The 21966-nt window shown below is 36.5% G+C and overlaps 1 protein-coding gene across 4 annotated transcripts in view; it reads left to right on the forward strand.

The window, feature by feature from the left end:
* Positions 1-21966, forward strand: part of LOC123872317 — a 142368-nt gene that overhangs the window by 94102 nt on the left and 26300 nt on the right. For 3 of the 4 annotated variants that reach the window (XR_006797457.1, XR_006797459.1, XM_045916528.1), the window contains exon 2: positions 14218-14253. The exons of the other annotated variant lie outside the window; for it this stretch is intronic. The gene's annotated coding sequence lies outside the window, so the exon portion shown is untranslated. The remainder of the gene's footprint in view (positions 1-14217; positions 14254-21966) is intronic. 4 annotated transcript variants of the gene reach the window in all.

Consider the following 21966-nt stretch of genomic DNA (forward strand, 5'->3'; position numbering starts at 1 on the left):
TTCGGGTAAATGGGCTCAGATAATTGAAATAAAACGAGTGACATTTGCTTTCACGGCACGCGATACTGCCGGATTAAATTTCTTTATACTTTTGTAAATTTATTTGTTTACGGATTTATGTGTTGTGTATGTAGGAGCTTTAGTTAATTTATGACAATCCTCTAATGCTTCCAGTTCATGCTGGGCCTGTGCTTTTGGCGAGTTCCAGCCAACATCGCTGTTTAACAGGGGTCTCTCCGTCACTTACTCCATACAATCGTAGTTCCAATTTCATTTGAATATTAAGCAACCAAAGTCCATGAAATTTTGCAGACATATTCTAGAAACTAATATCCCACCAAAAACATTTCATGTAAAAAGTTAGCCAAGACTCACAAGTTCATAATGTTTTCACTGTTAAAAAGTTATGAGATCTCTAGTAGAGCCAAGCCCCTAGCTGATCTTAGATTTGTGCTGGCCATGGGACCTATCCCAAGTCCAAAGTAATATAGCTCTTAAATGCTCTTGACTTTATCACATTTATAACAATAAATAACAAATCACTCTACATACAAGCTCTGATTCTACAAACCCTACATCTTGGTAAAAAAAAAGACGGCTTGGCCGTTTAATAACTTTTAACGTTTAATATGTTATGTCATGTAATAGTTTTACGAACATTAAACGGCCAAGCCGTACTTTTTTTACCAAGATATAGGGTTTGTAGAATCAGAGCTTGTAAGTAGAGTGATTTGTTATTTATTGTTATAAATGTGATACAGTCAAGAACATTTAAGAGCTATATTACTTTGGACTTGGGATAGGTCCCATGGCCAGCACAAATCTAAGATCAGCTAGGGGCTTGGCTCTACTAGAGATCTCATAACTTTTTAACAGTGAAAACATTATGAACTTGTGAGTCTTGGCTAACTTTTTACATGAAATGTTTTTGGTGGGATTTCATTTCTTTTTGGCAGGTGCCCTAATATTTTTTTGGATCTATTTCTTGTAGGTACATCATTTTCATGGCCCACTCTCTATCGTTACCTCTTTTTTTAAAAGCTTTTATTCAACTTGCAATGTACTCGTATGTAAGTATGTTTGTTCGGGTGGAATCTTGCAACTCAATTTTGAAGCAGATATACCAAATTTCAGTCTTTTAGGACTTCAGGAAACACAGATACTTGGTACGTTTGATAAATCTGCCACGGACATCTTATCATATAAACTTTAGTATTCGAGCAAAAGATTTTACAGATATGCATCTCATATACGAGGGGATGAAGGGGGACCCGATTTCTTAATTTATTTGTTCTTCTTGAAATTCCTACTTAATGCCAAATTTCAGTCTTCTAGGACTTCAGAAAGTACCCTAGAATTTGTGACTAGAGGTTTTGAATGTCGATAAATCTGAAACTATAAAAGCTAGACAATTGATACTCAATACGTTTAATGAATCTGCCAAGGACATCTTATCCTGAAAATATCAGCATTCTAGCGATAGAATTTAAAGATTTGCTTCCCCCATACAGAGGCGTAGAGGGGTGAAATTTCCAATTTCTTAATTTTTTTGTAGTTTGTATGCAATTTCTAGTCTACATACCAAATTTAAGTCTTCTAGGACTTCGGGAAGTACCCTAGAATTACAGACTAGAAGTTTTGACTGTCAATAAATCTGAAACTATAAAAGCTAGACAATTGATACTCAATGCGTTTAATCAATTTGCCAAGGACATCTTATCCTGAAAATATCAGCATTCTAGCGACAGAATTTACAGATTTGCTTTTGTCATAAGAGGCGTAGAGGGGGGGAAATTCCAATTTCTCAATTTTTCTGTAGTTTGTATGCAATTTCTAGTCTACACACCAAATTTCAGCCTTCTAGGACTTCGGGAAGTACCCTAGAATTACAGACTAGAAGTTTTGACTGTCAATAAATCTGAAACTATAAAAGCTAGACAATTGATACTCAATGCGTTTAATCAATTTGCTAAGGACATCTTATCCTGAAAATATCAGCATTCTAGCGACAGAATTTACAAATTTGCTTTTCTCATAAGAGGCGTAGAGGGGAGGAAATTCCAATTTCTCAATTTTCCTGTAGTTTGTATGCAATTTCTAGTCTACACACCAAATTTCAGCCTTCTAGGACTTCGGGAAGTACCCTAGAATTACAGACTAGAAGTTTTGACTGTCAATAAATCTGAAACTATAAAAGCTAGACAATTGATACTCAATGCGTTTAATCAATTTGCCAAGGACATCTTATCCTGAAAATATCAGCATTCTAGCGACAGAATTTACAGATTTGCTTTTCTCATAAGAGGCGTAGAGGGGGGGAAATTCCAATTTCTCAATTTTTCTGTAGTTTGTATGCAATTTCTAGTCTACACACCAAATTTCAGCCTTCTAGGACTTCGGGAAGTACCCTAGAATTACAGACTAGAAGTTTTGACTGTCAATAAATCTGAAACTATAAAAGCTAGACAATTGATACTCAATGCGTTTAATCAATTTGCTAAGGACATCTTATCCTGAAAATATCAGCATTCTAGCGACAGAATTTACAAATTTGCTTTTCTCATAAGAGGCGTAGAGGGGGGGAAATTCCAATTTCTCAATTTTCCTGTAGTTTGTATGCAATTTCTAGTCTACATACCAAATTTCAGCCTTCTAGGACTTCGGGAAGTACCCTAGAATTACAGACTAGAAGTTTTGACTGTCAATAAATCTGAAACTATAAAAGCTAGACGATTGATACTCAATGCGTTTAATCAATTTGCCAAGGACATCTTATCCTGAAAATATCAGCATTCTAGCGACAGAATTTACAGATTTGCTTTTCTCATAAGAGGCGTAGAGGGGGGAAAATTCCAATTTCTCAATTTTTCTGTAGTTTGTATGCAATTTCTAGTCTACACACCAAATTTCAGCCTTCTAGGACTTCGGGAAGTACCCTAGAATTACAGACTAGAAGTTTTGACTGTCAATAAATCTGAAACTATAAAAGCTAGACAATTGATACTCAATGCGTTTAATCAATTTGCCAAGGACATCTTATTCTGAAAATATCAGCATTCTACCGACAGAATTTACAGATTTGCTTTTCCCATAAGTGTCGTAGAGGGGGGGCATTGCCAATTTCTTAATTTTCCTGTAGTTTGTATGCAATTTCTAGTCTACATACCAAATTTCAGCCTTCTAGGACTTCTGGAAGTACCCTAGAATTACAGACTATGAATTGTGATGATCATCAGTGAGGGACGAAAACGGCGTATTTTAGGTATCAATAAATCTGTAACCATAAAAGCTAGATATTTGATACTTAGTATATTTGGTAAATTTGCTGAGGACACCTTATACTGAAAATTTCAGCTTTCTAGCGTCATCCAGACCGAAGTTATGACGGGTCGAAAATACGGCGAAACACTTCGAGAAAAAGGTACTACGTTGCGCCCCGGCCGCCGTTTGGCTCGTCTTGGCGGGGGCACTGCCGTGCCCCCTGATCTCTGTGCCTACTTTATCTGTTTTGTAGCCTTGATAAAACAGTAATTCTTTCGGAAAAATCAGAAATGAACCGAATATCAGAGTTATCAGTTTCACAAAACGTGTTTCTTATTACCTAAAGGAAAAATACTGTTCTGAAAAGTAAATGGTACAGGCAGAAGAAAATGAGAAAATTCTCCGAGCGGCGAATGAGTTTTGCCAATGAAAAAGTTTCTATGGAGTCATTAATTTTAAGGACCTTCTTAAATTAATTAAATTTTGTGACGCAGTAAAATCAAATATTAGGTCTGCTATATGTTATTGATTTAATCATAATTTAATTATTTTTGTGTAAAGAATATGAATTTGCTAGGTTTAAATCCTTTTTGACCTGTAACTGTAAATAAAGTAGGTATATGAGTAATTAAATGTTACCTAACAATTATGATAAAAGTATCTATTAGCGCGAGAGATGCTATCCTGAGGATTATAGTACTACATAATAACATACCCCTTCCAAGTTAGCCCGCTTCCATCTTAGACTGCATCATCACTTATCATCAGGTGAGATTGCAGTCAAGGGCTAGCTTGTATCAGAATAAATAAATAAAAAAGGGACATAGTTGTTGTCGTCAACCGATAGATGTCTTTGTAGTTACTGCTGGGCATAGGTCTCTCGTAGGGAGTTGCACACATTACGGTCTTGCGCCGCGCAGCCTGAATCGAGCGGCTCCCTGCGACTCGTTTGTTATCGCCCACCTGTCCTCGTCTGCCAACCCTGGGGACCCAACCTCTTCGGTTTTTCAAACTATGTGGCCCGCCCAGCGGATAGCTTGATCGCGGACATCGCAGAAAGAAGAAATATTGTTATATACAGAGAAAACAAGACGATATTGCTAGTTTGCTTTTGGTTGAAAGTTAACTTTTTAACCCCGACCCAAAAAGAGGAGTGTTATAAGTTAGACGTGTTATCTGTGTATCTGTGCATCTGTCTGTGGCATCGTAGCTTCTAAACTAATGAACCGATTTTAATTTAGTTTTTCTTGTTTGAAAGGTGGCTTGATCGAGATTGTTCTTAGCTATAATCCAAGAAAATTGGTTCAGCCGTTTGAAAGTTACCAGCTCTTTTCTAGTTACTGTAACCTTCACTTGTCGAGGATGTTATAAATTTTTAATTTACACTTGTTGGCTAATGTAATGATAAAACTTAGGCCCCAATGGCATTCATCTCCCGCGTCTATGTTAGATATCTGAGGAGTATAGCATGGAACAATTTCTTATTTTCATAAAGCTAAGCAAATCCACCTCTCAAGTTTGCGTGCTAATCGGATTATAAAGTAAAATCGCCGGACTTTAAATTCAAATTGCGTACTATAATTTTAAACTCAATTTGTAAAAGCACCTAAGGCAATCTTAGGACTTGTAAAGCTTTTAGATGTACTTTGTTTAAAATATTTACAGAAGGCTTCAGAATGTTAAATTGCTCTGATTATGTAAGTTCTATTAGTGTTAATCTGAGAAGGAATTATTATGCTAAAATATGCGTGGTACTTGGTAGAACTTAGTGTACTTTTATATTGAGCTTTGTAAAATATTTAAATTACTCCCTTATTTACTTAATAAATTTTTTTGGACTGACTGATAGACAACAGCATAGTTGCTCAATTATGTTTGTCTCCGGGATGCAAGTTATCTCTGTACCTTTCGTCAAAAATGGCTAATCGGATTGACCTTGAAAAGATAACAGACAGACAGACGAACAAATACACTTTTGTATTTATAAGTATTACTATAAAACACTTAAGGCCTCATTTACGCTTTTTTAAAGTCCGTTAAAAAAGCGCCCAAATAGAACAACAGATACCTACTTGGGAATACATTTCTTCTACTTGGACGCTTTTTTAACGGACGTCAAAAAGCTTTCGTGTAAATGAGACCTAAGGTTGCCAAATTCAAACAAAATAAAAGACCGTCTGAAAGGTATTCGGTTTCCGTACCTTGGGAATTAATTGATAGAAAGCAGGTGACTTTACTGATACGAGTCACGCATGCGTGATGTATTAGAATGGGTTGGAAATAAGGTATCGTACACATAAAATTGTAATTAAAATAGCTACATTAAAAATACTTGACCAGCCCCGTTTGAGCAGCGGCGCAGCGCTTTCTTTAGCTCCCAAAAGTTTTATCTTTTTAGGGTTCCGTACCTCAAAAGGAAAGACGGAACCCCTAGTGGATCACTTTGTTGTCTGTCTGTCTGTCTGTCAAGAAACCTATAGCGTACTTCCCGTTGACCTAGAATCATGAAATTTGGTAGATAGGTAGGTCTTATAGCACAAATACAGAAATAAATCTGAAAACCGCGAATTTGTGGTTACATAATTTAAAAAAAAAAATGTGTTTCAATTTTCAAAATAAGATAACTATACCAAATGGGGTATCATAACATGAAAGGGCTTTCTTTACCTGTACATTCTAAAACAGATTTTTATTTATTTTATGCATAATAGTTTTTGATTTGTCGTGCAAAATGTTGGAAAAAATATCCGAGTACGGAACCCTCGGTGCCCGAGTCTGACTCGCACTTGGCCGGTTTTTCTCAAATGGATCAGTGAAAGACCATGCTATTTTCTATAATGATTCGAATAACGCGCGTTGTCAGTCATTGCTGCACCTTGGATGAATTAAACACGGGTCAGGAGACCTTGTCAACGTTCATCTTTACCTCTCTTCTCACGTAGGCCACCATTTAGTCGGAGTCAAAAATATCGTGATTAACGCGTTGTCAGTGTGACCCGAGTGCTCGAATTTCCTTTCCTTCCTTCCTTCCTCGGCACCTTAAGCCTCGTTTCAAAAATGAAATGCAATTCAAATTAAATTACATTTTTCTGCTAAGATAATAATTTTTCACAGATCTGTAAAAGCTCGTTTTTAGGGTGGCGACACACGCTTCCTTCTTCTATATTTCCGTCGACTGTGTACAAAAAACTAACTGTGGATTAAAAAAAATGATGTTTCTAAAGAAGAATGCGGCATAGGCGAAAGTTTTCAACTAATTTTTATTTTTCATTCCACTTGATACTTGATTTGCCGTTTTTAGAAAAATTGTGGAATTGTTTACATAACTTGGATTTTTAATTTTTATCATATATAACGTACGGGAACAACTACGAACAATAGCACTGAGATACTCTTGTCACGACATCACGATGAAATATATGACAATAAGCTCTCCTCAAAGAGTAATAGAGCATCCATTACTATAAAAAGCCAAATTTCCGAAGACATTGTTGGGTTTCTATTGTGAGCGCCCTCCATCCATATCCACACGTAGCCCTTTGTGCTGCCGCTGACGTATGCCCTGTTTAAGATAAATGGGAGCGTACAATTACATTCAATCTAAAATGAGCTTACTTACTCATATCCGTATCTGCTTACATTCGATATAAACAGCGTTCGGCTGTTTTAGTTTATTGACCAATACGTCTTTCAAACGTTTTCTCGACTTTCTTAACCTTGTTAAAGTTTTAAAAAAGAAACACATTAATTGACTCATTCGATTTTGTTTTAGAAAAAGTTTTAGTTTTCATCGCTAAAGAGAGATATTTTCCAGAAGATAGGCTAAGGAGATATCAAATGAGTGGATAAAATTAATAACTACAATATTATAATACCTATGTGTGTATCCACTATCCATATTTACATGACTGCCCAAACAAGGAGAAATAATATGTTTACTGGTTTCATGTATGTATTAATATTTATTTATTTCATTTATTTATTTTTATTTTATGTAAGTTTCTTTACTTTAAATGCCTAAATAGATTTGGATGTCTTGAGTATAGTGGAAATCCTTACTTCATCCCGAGTCACATTAAAAAAAATCTGTGTAGTGCCATTTTTAAATGTGATTTTTGTTATTTTAGGCAGGGCAGTCCTACTTTTTAATTACGGCTTGTTTTACAACCTTACTATCAATATTTTAATCTCTATTTAGTATTTATTAATCCGTATATCACCAGCTTAACTCATCAATGGAATTGAAACTATAAATACGTGCATTAAATCCTAAAAAACGTCGACCACCACCTTTAGAAACTATATACTACCTGCTAGAGAGTAGAATTCACCCTTCGACCGCAAATTGTTGGAATAAGTGTCGTACCGCTGCGGTTACTGAGTGTATGACGTAGGTGTGTTACTAGCCACTTACCGTGTGACATCACAAACTGGTGTGCGGTTAAATGTTTTATCCAAAGTCGGTAGGCTGCATAAACATAATTGTTTGTGGTTGAACAACATATTATGTAGCTAATTCTGTAGTTTACAATCATTTAACAATCTCTAAACTAAACTAAATCTAGTGATTTCCTTTGTTAACCCTAAAAAGAGGGGTGTTATATATAAGTTTGACGTAGGTATCTGTGTATCTGTCTGTGGCATCGTAGCTCCTAAACTAATTAACCGATTTTAATTTAGTTGTTTTTGTTTGAAAGGTGGCTTGACCGAGAGTGTTCTTAGCTATAATCCAAATCGGTTCAACCGTTTGAAAGTTATCAGCTCTTTTCTAGTTACCTACTGTAACCTTCACTTGTCGGGGGTGTTATAAATTTTTAATTTACACTTTTCATAGGAAATTATTATGAAAGGGCTAATTTAGACCTGTCACTTTTCGAGAATTAGCCACAATTAATCTTTTAAATGATGATTAGTTCATACCTCGCACGGTTAGTGCCTGGCTTAAATCTAAAGAGCTTGCTTTGGCTTTGACAGAATTAAAATGAGACTGGTCTTTGATATAAATATGTCTCATTTTAACCCTGAGTAAAGTCTTAGCAAAGTCAAAGTAATCATAGATCTCAGTCTAGTGACGTGCTGCGAGCCGCGACTATGCTTTGTCTTGAAATATTTTTAGTAACGGCCTGCATGCTGTTTGGCTGAGTTCAACGATGAAAGCAACTGAGCTCATTTGACATTGCTGTTTCAGTAAGTGACAGTAAAATAATTTTTCGTAAAAAACCTTCAATGGACTAAAAATAAATGTCCGAGCACGGTAGTCGGTGGCTAATTCATTGTTGAACACTTAGTTAGCGAGGCACCTCGCTGCCTGGTCTAAGCTACCTATCTATCTTACTGACTTACTGATTATATAACATTTACCTCACAAATAAATGACTTCTTCCATTTTGTTGAATTATATTTATAGTTTTTTTTTCCAAAAATGTCGCCTATATAATTCAATTTAGTGGTGAAATCCTAACACTAATCCCATACACTTAACATTAGATATGGTATGTGGTCTGGTACAGTAAAATCCGTAAAATACTTTCTCTAATCCTCTAAATTGAATATCGACAATCAAGATTATGGTCATCGATTTTGATATTACAACACAAGTTGACATCGGACAGACAACTTACATCTCGAATCTTACACGGTTTTCTTTCAACGGCTAATTCAATTTAGAAGCACGATAACGCATTCCACCATCCGTTCACATATTAATCGTTATCGAAACGAACGATTAACTCGCTCAGTGTGGGCGTACCTTTATTTCAATTGGGCAATACGAGTACATATTTAGGGCAATAGGATTTCCATTTCGGGCCGTACACATAACATTAATTAATAGGTATTAATTAAATAAAGATTAATAATGGGAACAAAAATAATAGCTTTTCGAAAGCATTTTTAGTGATATACCTAATATATAACCATAAGTTTAAAGCTTTAAGCGCTTGTCGTTTTAAAACTGGTTGGTTTTACGGAAAACTGGCAAACCACCGACGCAGATTCGTGTCTAGAACGTAGATATGTACAAAATTTTATTAAGTTCGATTGGTTAATACTCAAGTGAGAGCCAAACTCCGTTTGTATGGAGCGGATAACGGAGAGGCCGCCGTTAATGTCCACCATCATGCATTCGTCCACAGTTCTACATAATCGTAATCCCAAATGAGCGATTAGCGCGCGACGTGGGCCGGCTTTATATTGATTGAGAGCTTTGTTCCGTTATGATCTTTTCCACGTGACTTTTTTTTTAATTTATAGACTAGCGCTTGGCTGCGATCAACCCAGATGGCAAGTGATGACCGTGATAGACTTGTAGCTAAGACAACCGCCTCCTATTCTGGAGGTCGGGGGTTCGATCCTCGGCACGCACCTCTAACTTTTCATAGCTATGCAATTAAATATCACTTGCTTCAACTGTGAAGGAAAACATCGTAAGGAAACGTGCATGTCTGAGAGTTCTCCATAATGTTCTCAATGGTATGTGAAGTCTGCCAATCTGCACTTGGCCAGCGTGATGGACTATGGCCTAAACCCTTCTCATTCTGAGAGAAGACCTGTTCTTAGTAGTGGACCGGCGATGGGTTAATCATGATGCCAAAGGTGGAGCTCGCTTGCCTTACCTAGAAGATGGCTATTCACTCAACTTGACTCTTGACTTTGACTTTGACTTCGTGCCGATATCTGAGGGAGCTTATACTACCAACGGCATTAATCTCACTGCCTATAATACCTTTCAACACAGCTTATAGTAATAACCTAAGCTGGTTCATAGTACCAAGGCTTTTAGAGTTATGCGTTTAGCATTCAGCATTCACTAATAAATCGGTTCATGGTTTGAAAATGATTTCCACATAGGTTCAGCATTTCAGAAAAACAAACACACAAAAATTAAAATGGATGTTTTTCTTTGAAAATAATTTACAAGCTCCAAAAAACAGAAAATCGCAGATAAGTAGGTACCTACTTAAATAAAACATCCATACTAATCTTATAGATGCGAAAGTGTATGTCTGCCGGTCTGTCTGTAAAATTGGTACAGAGATAGATTGCATCTCGGTGACGGAAATAGACTATTTTTATCCCAGAAAATCAAAGTTTACACGGAATTTTCAAATAAACTAAATCCACGCGGAAGGTGATCTTCTTATAACGTGTTTGGATAAAGAAAGCGTATTCATTAATGTTGGTATTATTTTTGTTATCTACATTAATGCACACCTGGTTTTGTACAACGTCAGAACAGATACAATCAAACCTGGTGGAATATAAGAGAATAAACCATTTTAAGTTTAAAAGGGTTCCTTATCAAGTCGTTTAAATGAAAAAAGAGGCTTTATCTACCACCGCCGCTATTGTAATGCCGTCAGTGATAGGGATATCGTGAGAGCTTTTACACAGCCCACCGCGATCGATTGTAATAAGTATTTAGCTTGCAGCCGACCGCAGCCTTGGGGACGGCTTATTTTCAGGGTTCCGTACCTCAAAAGGAAAAACGGAAGCCTTATAGGATCACTTTGTTGTCTGTCTGTCCGTTGTCGTGTCTGTCAAGAAAACCTATAGGGTACTTCCCGTTGACCTAGAATCATGAAATTTGGCAGGTAGGTAGGTCTTATAGTACAAGTAAAGTAATAAATCTGAAAAACGTGAATTTGTGGCTATGTTATTAAAAACAAATTAAAATGTTTTCAATTTTCAAAGTAAGATAGCTATACCAAGTGGGATATCAAATGAAAGGGCTGTACCTGTACATTCTAAAACAGATTTTTATTTATTTTTATGCATAATAGTTTTTGATTTATCGTGCGAAATGTCGAAAAAAATATCCGAGTACGTACCTCGGTACGCGAGTCCGACTCGCACTTGGCCGGTTTTTTTTTTGTAAAAACTATTAGTTTGTCTTGTTTCTATGCTGTCGAAATTCCACGGACACGTACGAAGCGGCTTTCATTCTCGTTTCTAATTCGAACCGCTAGGATGTGGAACGCCCACCACCCCTCCACCTTTAATTCAGGAGTAATGAGCATTTTCTAGGTAAACGCGCTCCATAGGTTGCATCATCACAACCAGCTGGTTTGATTGTAACCAAGTGCTTTGTACTTACCTAAATTTTGAAAAATATGTGTGATTAAGTTAAAATTTTACAGACACGTTATTTGCATGACAATAATAGATGATTTATTATTACCTACCATTAAACCTCTTTGATGATAAAGGTGAGATAGAGGTTTTCATTAGAACTTTTTGATGGCATATTATGGAAAGACAGTTGAATGTGGACTCGTTTGCTTTTTTCATCACTTTCGAAAAAATACAATGACAATAATATAGCCTGATGATGGATAGAATGGACGAAATCACTTGTTTGTTCGTGTAAACATAGCATAAAACCTCGAGCACAGGTAAAACAGGTCCATAATCCACCAATCGGCTCAATCAATACGGAATACAGGAGATTTGTAGCGGATGTTTCATTATTCATTTCTCCCTACTTTCCAGACGACAGGCTATTAGCATTTTAAATTACGTGATGTACCTATTTACTACAAGTTTGGATGGAACTTGAACACGCGAACAATAATCTATTAAGGGTGGATTTTTCAATCGTTAGATTGTGAACTACTTATGTCATAAGAGATTTTCGGTACGAAAACTGTCACAACGCTAAAATTTCTCAGTTAAGAGGGCTCTCTCCGTCACTCGTTTCATACAATCGTAGTTCCAATTTCATTTGAATATTAAGCAACCAAAGTCCATGAAATTTTGCAGACATATTCTAGAAACTAATATCTATGTCTGTGGTTTTCCAGATTTCTGTTAAAATATTCGGTTTCAAAGTTACGCGGTCTTAAAAATTTTCATACATATATTTGAGCCCCTGTAATTTTAAAACTACATATTTTTAGAAAAATCTAAAACACCACAGACACAGATATTAGTTTCTAGAATATGTCTGTAAAATTTCATGGACTTTGGTTGCTTGATATTCAAATGAAATTGGAACTACGATTGTATGAAACGAGTGACGGAGAGAGCCCTGTTAAAGATATATATCATCATCATCATATCAGCCTGTAGAGTGTGGACGTTCACTGTTGAACATAGACCTCTCCTAGTGAACGCCACCACAGTCCTTCCCGCCACGATTTTTATATCATCAGGACACTATCGTACTGAAGAATTATTATTTGGCGATTGAAAAATTGGTCCAAGAAATAATCCAATATACACTGTCACTGTACAGATACAAGCATCCCCACTTAATCATCATAAAGACGAAATCTTGGAACTTTGAATGCTCTCTTATACTTGCTTTTTTAGTTGCTACAACCCAACTGGGTTGAGGTTGAGATCATTTTGCCGAACATCGCTGATTAGCAATATGACATCTCACACTAAAGTCTATTGAATATTTATCATAATACCATACCATACTTACCATACCATATTACCTACAGATATATCGTAAAAATTCCTTCAATTCTATTCTATTTCTGACTAAGATCGACGTTGTAAATCGCAACTGTTTGATAAATGCGATAAATTATTATACGGTGTCGATTGCTTAAAATAATTGCAAACTTCCTAAGTTTTTCCTCATCATCTGCCCTTTATAAAGCGCTCTACATTTGTAAAGGCCTCATTATGATACGGAAACAAGTATGATTATAATGCCACGACATTTCGGCTGTATGAACTAAAAACAAATGTAGGGTACCTATTATGTAAACTTTTCTATAGATGCCAAGCACATTCCTGTTTTTGTGAACGTAATTTGTTACTCGACAACAAACTGACGGAGACAGTTGGTAATATTGACTAGTATATACCTAGTTGATAATAATTGTATGTATGTGCTTGCATTGTTCCACTAGATGTAGAAGCCTTAGTGACTTGACGGTTTTGGGTAATTCATCACGTTATTTGACTCAAATTCGTCTAGCTTATGTACTTTGTGTACCAGCCCTGAAATAGTAGCTCTAACCTAGACCTCGTCATTGCTTTTTTGAGCACGATTGTCGGTAAATGCAAGCCTATCACGCAATAAAAAAACCAAGTGCGAGTCAGACTCGCGCACTAAGCGTGCGGTTCTAAGTATGGGGAACCCCCAAAGGTTCAACAGTTCTTATAGTTTCGGAAAAAACTGGCTATGTGACATACGGACGGACAGACAGACAGATATGACGAATCCATAAGGGTTCCATTTTTTGCCATTTGGCTACGGAACCCTAAAAATGGACTCGTACGGAAGGTAACAATTATTATGAATTCTTGTCTAAAATAAAAGATTATTAATTTATTTATACACATAAGTTACACAGTTAAGACATAAAACTACGGTCCCAGCTACTATGTTTATAGATGCTAGAAAACTACTCATATAAAGCAAAAAGGGATTGGCATGTGAAGTATCCCCAAGAAGTATAGAAGTAAGTAAGAAGCCTCAATGGTTGCAAAATTATTTGGTAAAAACTTTATCGGTTGCAGTTCAGGTAGTCAGAACGGACTTTGAATTCCGTTAGTCACTGGTAACTAATAACAAAATGGTTGGTAGCTTAATAAATTTTTCAGAAAGAGTGCTAAGAAAACATCAGAACGCCACTCAAGTTTATTTATACAGTACATTCATAATCTCGAGAGGACTGCTGCTCAATCATAAGAGCAAGCGTGCACACAAATGCACAAATTGATTGCAGGAAATTGCTTATAAAGACCAACACTTTAACAATGACGATAGCTCGCAGCAGGTGATTCGATTCGTTTGACATAAACCTGTCTTAACGGTCACTTCAATTGACCGAGCGCTAGTACTAGGTACTACTGCGGCTCTATTAAGAAATATGTGACATTTATTGTGAGTCAATACACCCGTATGTGGGTGCAGCTATTATCTGTCAATTGGTCAATGGTCAGTTTCGAGCGATGCCCGAGCCTCACGATTAACGTTCTGTTTTTCTGTTTCAGTTAACATCACTCCCGGCGGCTTAAACATGTCATAAGGTAACACTATTGTTTTACTAAGCATGCCTGTCATATTAGAACGTAATCTGTTTTCAACGACAATATAACATAGAACATAGTTGGACCACGATCTCGCCTGGTGGTAAATCAAGTTAGTCTAAGTTTGTGCTTGCTATCTCTGTCAGTAATATTGTACCTATCTAACTCAATTTTTTCATTCAATTACAAGTTAGCCCTTGACTGCAATCTTAACTGATGGTAAGTGATGGTGCTGTCTAAGATGTAAGTAAGCTGACTTAGACAGCTGTCACTCCCATTCTGGGTACCAGCTATTAGAGGAACCACCAAGATCTGAGACTTAAAATCATATTATTTCCACATTATTTATTCAGTTGAAGTTCTAACCAGGACTTCCTAATTAACTATTCCAGTTTGTATCACGGTTTGCGCTACCAAATTCAGATATCTACGTTGTCAAAAATAAAAAGCACTTGTTTTCGATGACATCCGATGGTAGGTGAAATTGTAGCCGCCGGAGCGCGCTTCCTAGACTTTTCACTAAAGTAAGGTGGTTAAAAGTAAAAACGCAAGCCAAAAAAGGGCTTTTCAAATCGTAACAGTACTTACGTATTGTTTAAAAAAATTCAAATATTAACTACATTTCTTTGAACTTTTTTAGTAAATATTGTTACTCGTATTCCTCCATGAAAAAGGTTGCTAATATACCCATTGAATCATATAATTTTATCGGACCATTCCCACAGTGTTATCCGAGACCGTACTTACAAACTACCATAATATTAAACCACGACATAATGAAGGCAGCCATTCCGAGCACCGGTAGGAAGTGGTTTGTCTAGTCTAGCGTTGTCGGATCTAGTCCGATTTATATGTTTACTGGAAAACAGAGAGCGCCTGAGGCGTATGTCAACCGCTCCGTTGCAGATTACGCTCTAATCCCCTTTCTCGCCTAAGCCGCTTTCATAGCTTTGTGAGACTGTGCCCGATACCCGTCAAGTTTAGTATGCCTTAAATCTGTTTTCGTTGAGCATTGGATAAGCTAATACCCGGATCCATCCACGCGGCTAAACGTATGTGACATGATGTCCGAAATAGCCGGACAAGTTTTATTGATGAAACTTGGAACTTGTTACGGTGTTTGACCAAATACTTTTTATTTAATATTGTCATGTTGGAAATGCTCTTACATATTCTTGACGACACTAATGAACGTATTTTGTGGTAACAAAAGATGTTTTTATCTCTTGTTAGCAATCTTAACATGAATGAACGATTGACACAAACATCGGTTAGGTGGGAAATCAGTCGCGTCCCATCAAACCAGACCTGGACCAATTTACTGGGTCATTTTCTAAACCGACTCAACTAGCTGGCAGCAACCCAAGTACAGTGAGTGCTACAATGCTTTCTCATGGCTTTCTTTATACGCAAGATGTTGCAAAGGGCTCGAGAGACATAATATGTCACGCTTATTGTGTTTTGGCTGCTACAATAACGACAGTGACTGATTTGTCAGACGTTAGTGATGATAACCGAAATCGACGAATTTACGTAGTCTCCAAAGACACGAAGGAAACGAAACGGCTAAATTCTAACCTACAAAAAAGTTAAAAACCGTAACTCGACTAACAAGTTGGGTGTTTAGTGCTATCATCGTCTTGAGTAAAATAAGATTCGTGAAAAGAATGGTACAGTTGTGCCCCCAGATACCTATGCCTGTTTATTTAGGTCTATTGAAGTCTTCTGGCGGTTTCATTTGAATAACGTTATGATTAAATTCAAAGCCTCAATAGCTCAACGGTTATAGGAGTGGACTGAATTCCGAAAGGTCGGCGGTTCAAACCCGAGCCGTTGCACTATTGTCGTACCCACTCCTAGCACAAGCTTTACGCTTAGTTGGAGGGGAAAGGGGAATGTTAGTCACGATTAAAATGGCTAACATTCCCCTAAAATTTAATTCTTGATTGACGACATCCCCATTTAATTTTATTTGAGTGTCAAATTAGTATGTTTTCTTTTTGTAGTCGACAGCGCACGATCGTTGTCACAGCTAGGACCAACTTTAGAAGTAAGAACATGCTAGGAAAAAACGTAAGCTTTGGAAACGCGCGTAGCCGTCGTGCGTTCTGTCCTAGCCTTATGCCCCATTATGTGAAATACAAAGCAAGTTTTCTATAACGGAAACCACGACATAACGAGAAGATGACTCGAGTTAGATAAAATGTCGCAAATGGTAATCGATGGAGAGCTAATGTGGGTTTAATGTTGCTTCGGAGTCACGGACGTGCCTCGACATCGCCACGCGGGATTACGGGATAATTCCTAATCCTCGTTCTTTATACCTAAATCACTACGTCCTTCGACTTTAGTCTATCATCATCATTATAATTATCAACCGATATGTCCTGTGGACTGCTGATCTATCATTTTTTTTTTTTTTTTTTTTTTTTTATTTGCTAGAATATGGTATAATATACAAGTACATTGGTCTTAAACATTATGTGGAACCGCATATTCTGCCAAGCATGGCGTGCAAAATTTATTGAATTTATTTATTGTAACAAACATGTCAAATTATTACTAATTATTGCATTCACTATTTAAAATTTGTCATTCAAAAATTCATTAACATCATAATAACCTTTGTTTAATAAAAATTTAAATAAATAACATCTAAAAGAAGTAAGGCTCATTGCATAACTGTGTGACGGTAGATGGTTATGGATACGTATTGCCGCACAGTACACATTCTTTGTATATAAAGCCAATCGTTGTGCTGGTATACAAATTTTATTTTTATGTCTACTGCTCGGTTTTATTTCTGTCTTTAGTTTAAAGTATTGGGGATATTTACGGACAAATATGCAAACTTCATAAATATATAAACATGGGAGAGGCAATATTTTAAGTTTTTTGAATAAAGGCTTACAACTGTCAGTAAAATCAGCATTACAAATAGACCTAATACAACGTTTTTGCGCCTTAAAAGCTTCTTGTGCATTGGTGGAATTTCCCCAAAGTATTATTCCATATCTTAACAAAGATGAGGCATATCCATGGTAGGCCAACAGTGATGCCTCAACTGAAACTATTTGTCGAATACGACCCAAAGCATAGACATACTTATGTAATTTTGTGCATAAATTCTGAATATGTGCCTTCCAATTACAATACTTATCTATAGTAATTCCCAAAAAAACAATGTCATCTATTTCTTCAATCCTCACATCATTAAATTTAATATCAAGGTTTTGTGTTTTAGTTTTATATGTTTGAAATTGCATTATATTAGTCTTAGATATATTTACTTTTAAATTATTTATATTAAGCCAGTCTACCACATCCATTAGTGCGCCTTGTACTTCACTCTTTATATTTTGACGTTGTTTAGATTTAATTAATAGGGTAGTATCGTCAGCGAAAAGTATGCATTCGTGTTTTATAATGTCAGGGAGATCGTTTATATAAAGAAGGAAAAGTAACGGCCCTAGTACACTACCCTGCGGTACTCCGAAGATATTTTCCCTGTAGCATGAACGAAATAATGTTTTATTATTTCCCACAAAGCTACAGATTTCAACACATTGTTTTCTATCCTTTAAATATGATTTAAACCAATCTTGGGCTTGTCCTCGTATTCCGTAGCGTTCTAATTTATTGAGTAAAATATCATGGTCGACATAGTCAAATTATTATCAATTCAAATCATTATTATTATCAACCGATGGTGTCCACTGCTGAACGTAGGTTTTTTGTAGGGACTTCCGCACACCGCGGGCTTACGCGCCGCCTGAATTCTAACGGCTCCCTGAGATTCGGTTGATGTGGTTTGCCCACCTAGTGGAGCATCTTTCAAGTGCCAACTCTGCGTTTTTCGGTTGGAACTTGGAGGTCGCCATGCTAGCAGCTTGGGCCCCAACATCAGTTTTACCACGCTGTGCAAGTGCGGATTGGCAAGACTTCACGTCATACCTACTTTGAGAATATTATGTAGAACTCTCAGGAATGCTGCAGATTTCCTCGAGATGTTTTCCTTCACCGCTAACCAAGTGATACTTATATGCTTAAAACGCACATAACTTCGATAAATTATAGGCGTGTGCCCGTAGTGCAGGGATCAAGCCCCGAACCCCATGACTAAGTGTAGGAGGCTCACGTTTTAAGCCAAAGGCTGTCACTGCTCGCGTTTTTTTTTGTAATACATATACTTACCTATACCTACCTACCTTTTGCATTTAAAATTGGTAAATGATTTTTCATTCCTATCTAAATCGCAAATTATTTATATCGTATTTCATTCTTTTCGTTTCATTTCATTTCTTTGTATGAATAAATTGGCAAATGATTAAATTTTCTGAGCAAATTGTGTCATGTAACAAATTAAATTACTTAGTCATAGAACAAAAAGCCAGCCGGATGCCGTCCCATCGAAGCGATTCCAATAAGAATAGATTGAATTGCGCTGACAGCAAAAAATACCACTGAAAAGTAGAAGTCATGATGCGGTTGATTATGTCGTTAGGTATACCCAGCACAAAAACGCTATTTTGCTAATAGTGCCATTATAGCTAAACATCACTACCCATGCTATAAATGCGAAAGTGTCTTTGCTTGTTGGTTTGTCCTTCAATCACGTCGCAACGGAGTAACGGAACGAGATATGGACTACTACTAACGGACTCAGTAATTAGTAATATGATTTAACAATTTTTTGAATTCTAAGACGCAACGCATAGGTACCGGCGGGGTCTAGGTGTGGCGGTAACAACTTAAATTAATCTTTATTTAATTTGTATAAAATTAAAAATACGCTTTATTAGATAAAAGACGAGACAAATTCAGGGACTTAGGTTTGTAATTAATCTGAGGGTTTGTATCTCTCACTAACACAATCGATTGACATTAGAAATTAGTTCTGCCCACGATACATAGTATACTTACCTATATAAACTGAGCTAACTCGGCTGAAACCGTCCAAAGAAAAAACCCTATAATCCATTAACCTAATATAAGAGAGGCATTACGCCGGTTTAGCGTTGTGGGAAGTCAGGAAACCCGTCAACTTCGCCCTAAATCTGTCCTGACAAACCAACCGTAAACCGGGGAAACGTTAACTAACGTTTACTTCCAAATTCACCTGGTTGAATTTCGTTAAACATATCAAAGCGAATTGTTAACTGAATCTCATTGGACTATAAAATTATATCAAACTCATAAACAAACAAAAGGGTCATTGTTCACATAATTAATTCTTTTAACGTCAACAAGATAAAGTTGAAAACTAAAACCGACTCCGACTGGCCGTTTGAAAGTTATCAGCTCTTTTCTAGTTACTGTAACCTTCACTTGTCGGGGGTGTTAATTTTTAATTTACTATTCTCTCTGACACTGAACTTTTTATGAGGCGGTGGAGAAAGCTATACTTGAAGTTTCTCTACGTGACCAAATGAGTGAACGCAGGAGAACCAGAGTAACTGATATAGCTATGCGGGTTGCGAAGCTGAAGTGGCGATGGACAGGCCACAAAGTTCGAAAAACCAACACTGGGGTCTCAAGTAACTAGATAAGAGCTGATAACTTTCAAACGGCTGAACCGATTTTCTTGAATTATAGCTAAGAACACTCTCGATCAAGCCACCTTTCAAACAAAGAAAAAACTAAATTAAAATCGGTTCATTAGTGTAGGAGCTACGATGCCACAGACAGATACACAGATACTTTAACAAAATGGGAATATCTACTAGCTCCACGCTTACTTACCTTCATCTCTCCATTACGTCCATATAAATGTCTGTAATATTATAATGATTTCAGAGAGTCTTGTTATTTCAAATAATATAGTCACGGTCGTTTAATTTTGTGTGGGCAAATAGCGTAGAAGTTATTGTAATTACAGACATTTCCAAGTAAATATTATGTAGGTATATAACTGAGATGAGTCTAATGTACCATTCGACCCTCCTTGAATTGTTGAACAATTTATCCTTATTATATACGTACGCATACTTTGCCTACCAAATTCTTTAAACCAAATTATTATTATTTTCTCCTAAATAAAACTTCATAGCTAGATGATGCCCGCAACTTCGTCCGCGTCGGCCTGGATTTAGGTTTTTGAAAATCTTTTGGACACATTGTTTTCCCGGGATAAAAATCAGCATGTATCATTCTCCAGGTCTTCAAAAAATCACGTCAATCCATTGCGACGTGATCGAAGGACAAAGCAACAAACAAACATACTTTCGCATTTATATGATACTAGCTGATGCCGTTTTCATTAAAACTTTTGTACAATGCGCATAAGCTGTTATGAAAAAACTTAACTCTACTTTAATTCTGACTGTATGGGCCCGGCCCAAACGTCAGATTCAATAAACAGTTCTGAAATAATATTCATTTACGCACGTGAAGACACGTTTTCTGTTTTATTTATTTGTGTATAACCAGATAACCTTGAACATCAGAAATAAAATAACGACTTCTCAAAAAATAACTTATTCTAACCCTCGTCTGTGAACTTTGGGATATATAAAATGTGATTGCTTCTATGAGAAAACGTTTGTTATTTTACCAAAAGCAAACAAAGTAAGTCGTTTGGGTCGCAGGTTTTCGTTGAAACCCGGTACGGTAGCTGAAATAAATAAACATTTAGGCCAACACCCTGTTATAAGTTGAAATACACAGAACGCGCGTCATCATCAGAGCAGGGGCGGGTTGGCCACGTGTCGTGTGAAATTGTAATACAAGGAAATAATATGAAGGCATTTACATTACGAAGAATGCGTTGGAATTGTGTTCTTATAGTCGCACGCCGTCGCCTTCACCTACTGCAGTCGGGTATCTTATAATATAAAAACTCATTAATACTTAGTCCAAACCCTTACTCGTAAAAAACTGAAATTCTGCACGAAGGTTCTCTATGTAATGTAGGCAAGTAATAATAGGATTAATAGTTAGTTGGTACGTAGTTCCTTGTACAGTCAGCAACAAAGCTAGAGTTGCACTCGTCCATAGTCGCTTGTACTGGCGGGTGCAAACTTAGCTTTGTTGCCGACTGTACATTTTACAAACAGTACGTATTTTACACACGTATGCGCGCGTTTAGTATGACGGTTGCCTTGCAGTTTCCGTCACGCATTGTATATGTCAGTCTTTACAGGGGTATTATACGTAGAATACCGTTAATATGCTTTCGTGAAATTCGTAACGTATGTTGCTTAGTTGTAAGTTCCTCTTGGCTCTTTGAATATAGTTGGAGCACTGCAGCTATAATTTACAAATTAAAATATCTACATATCTAAGTACTAACTAAGATGACTTGTTAGGTTCTACTGCAAATTATTTTGTAGAGTCGCGAATGTGACTGCCTTGAATAACCAACTTCAAAGTATCAGTTAGTAATTTCGAAATAACTGCATTTATTATGGTTATTTAAAAATACCCCAATTTATGATACTATATAGACTCTTATGGGATTTTTAAAAATTCCATAAATTCATGCAGAGAGCTCGCAGGCAAATCTTATTTTTATCAAAATAACAAGTTTTATACGTTTTATAGGTCGGATTCTACAGCCTAAGTAGCAAATTTTATTCAGTATAAACATTTTACAAGATTACTTAAATATAGATATAGGTTTCGTTTACGACATAAAACCATCGTAAAATACTATCTCATATTCCTTTTTATAGTACATGTTTGCTGTTCAATATAAAGGATAGGTTTCGCCTA

The sequence above is a fragment of the Maniola jurtina genome, chromosome 15 (assembly GCF_905333055.1).
Source record: "Maniola jurtina chromosome 15, ilManJurt1.1, whole genome shotgun sequence".
NCBI lineage: Eukaryota > Metazoa > Arthropoda > Insecta > Lepidoptera > Nymphalidae > Maniola > Maniola jurtina.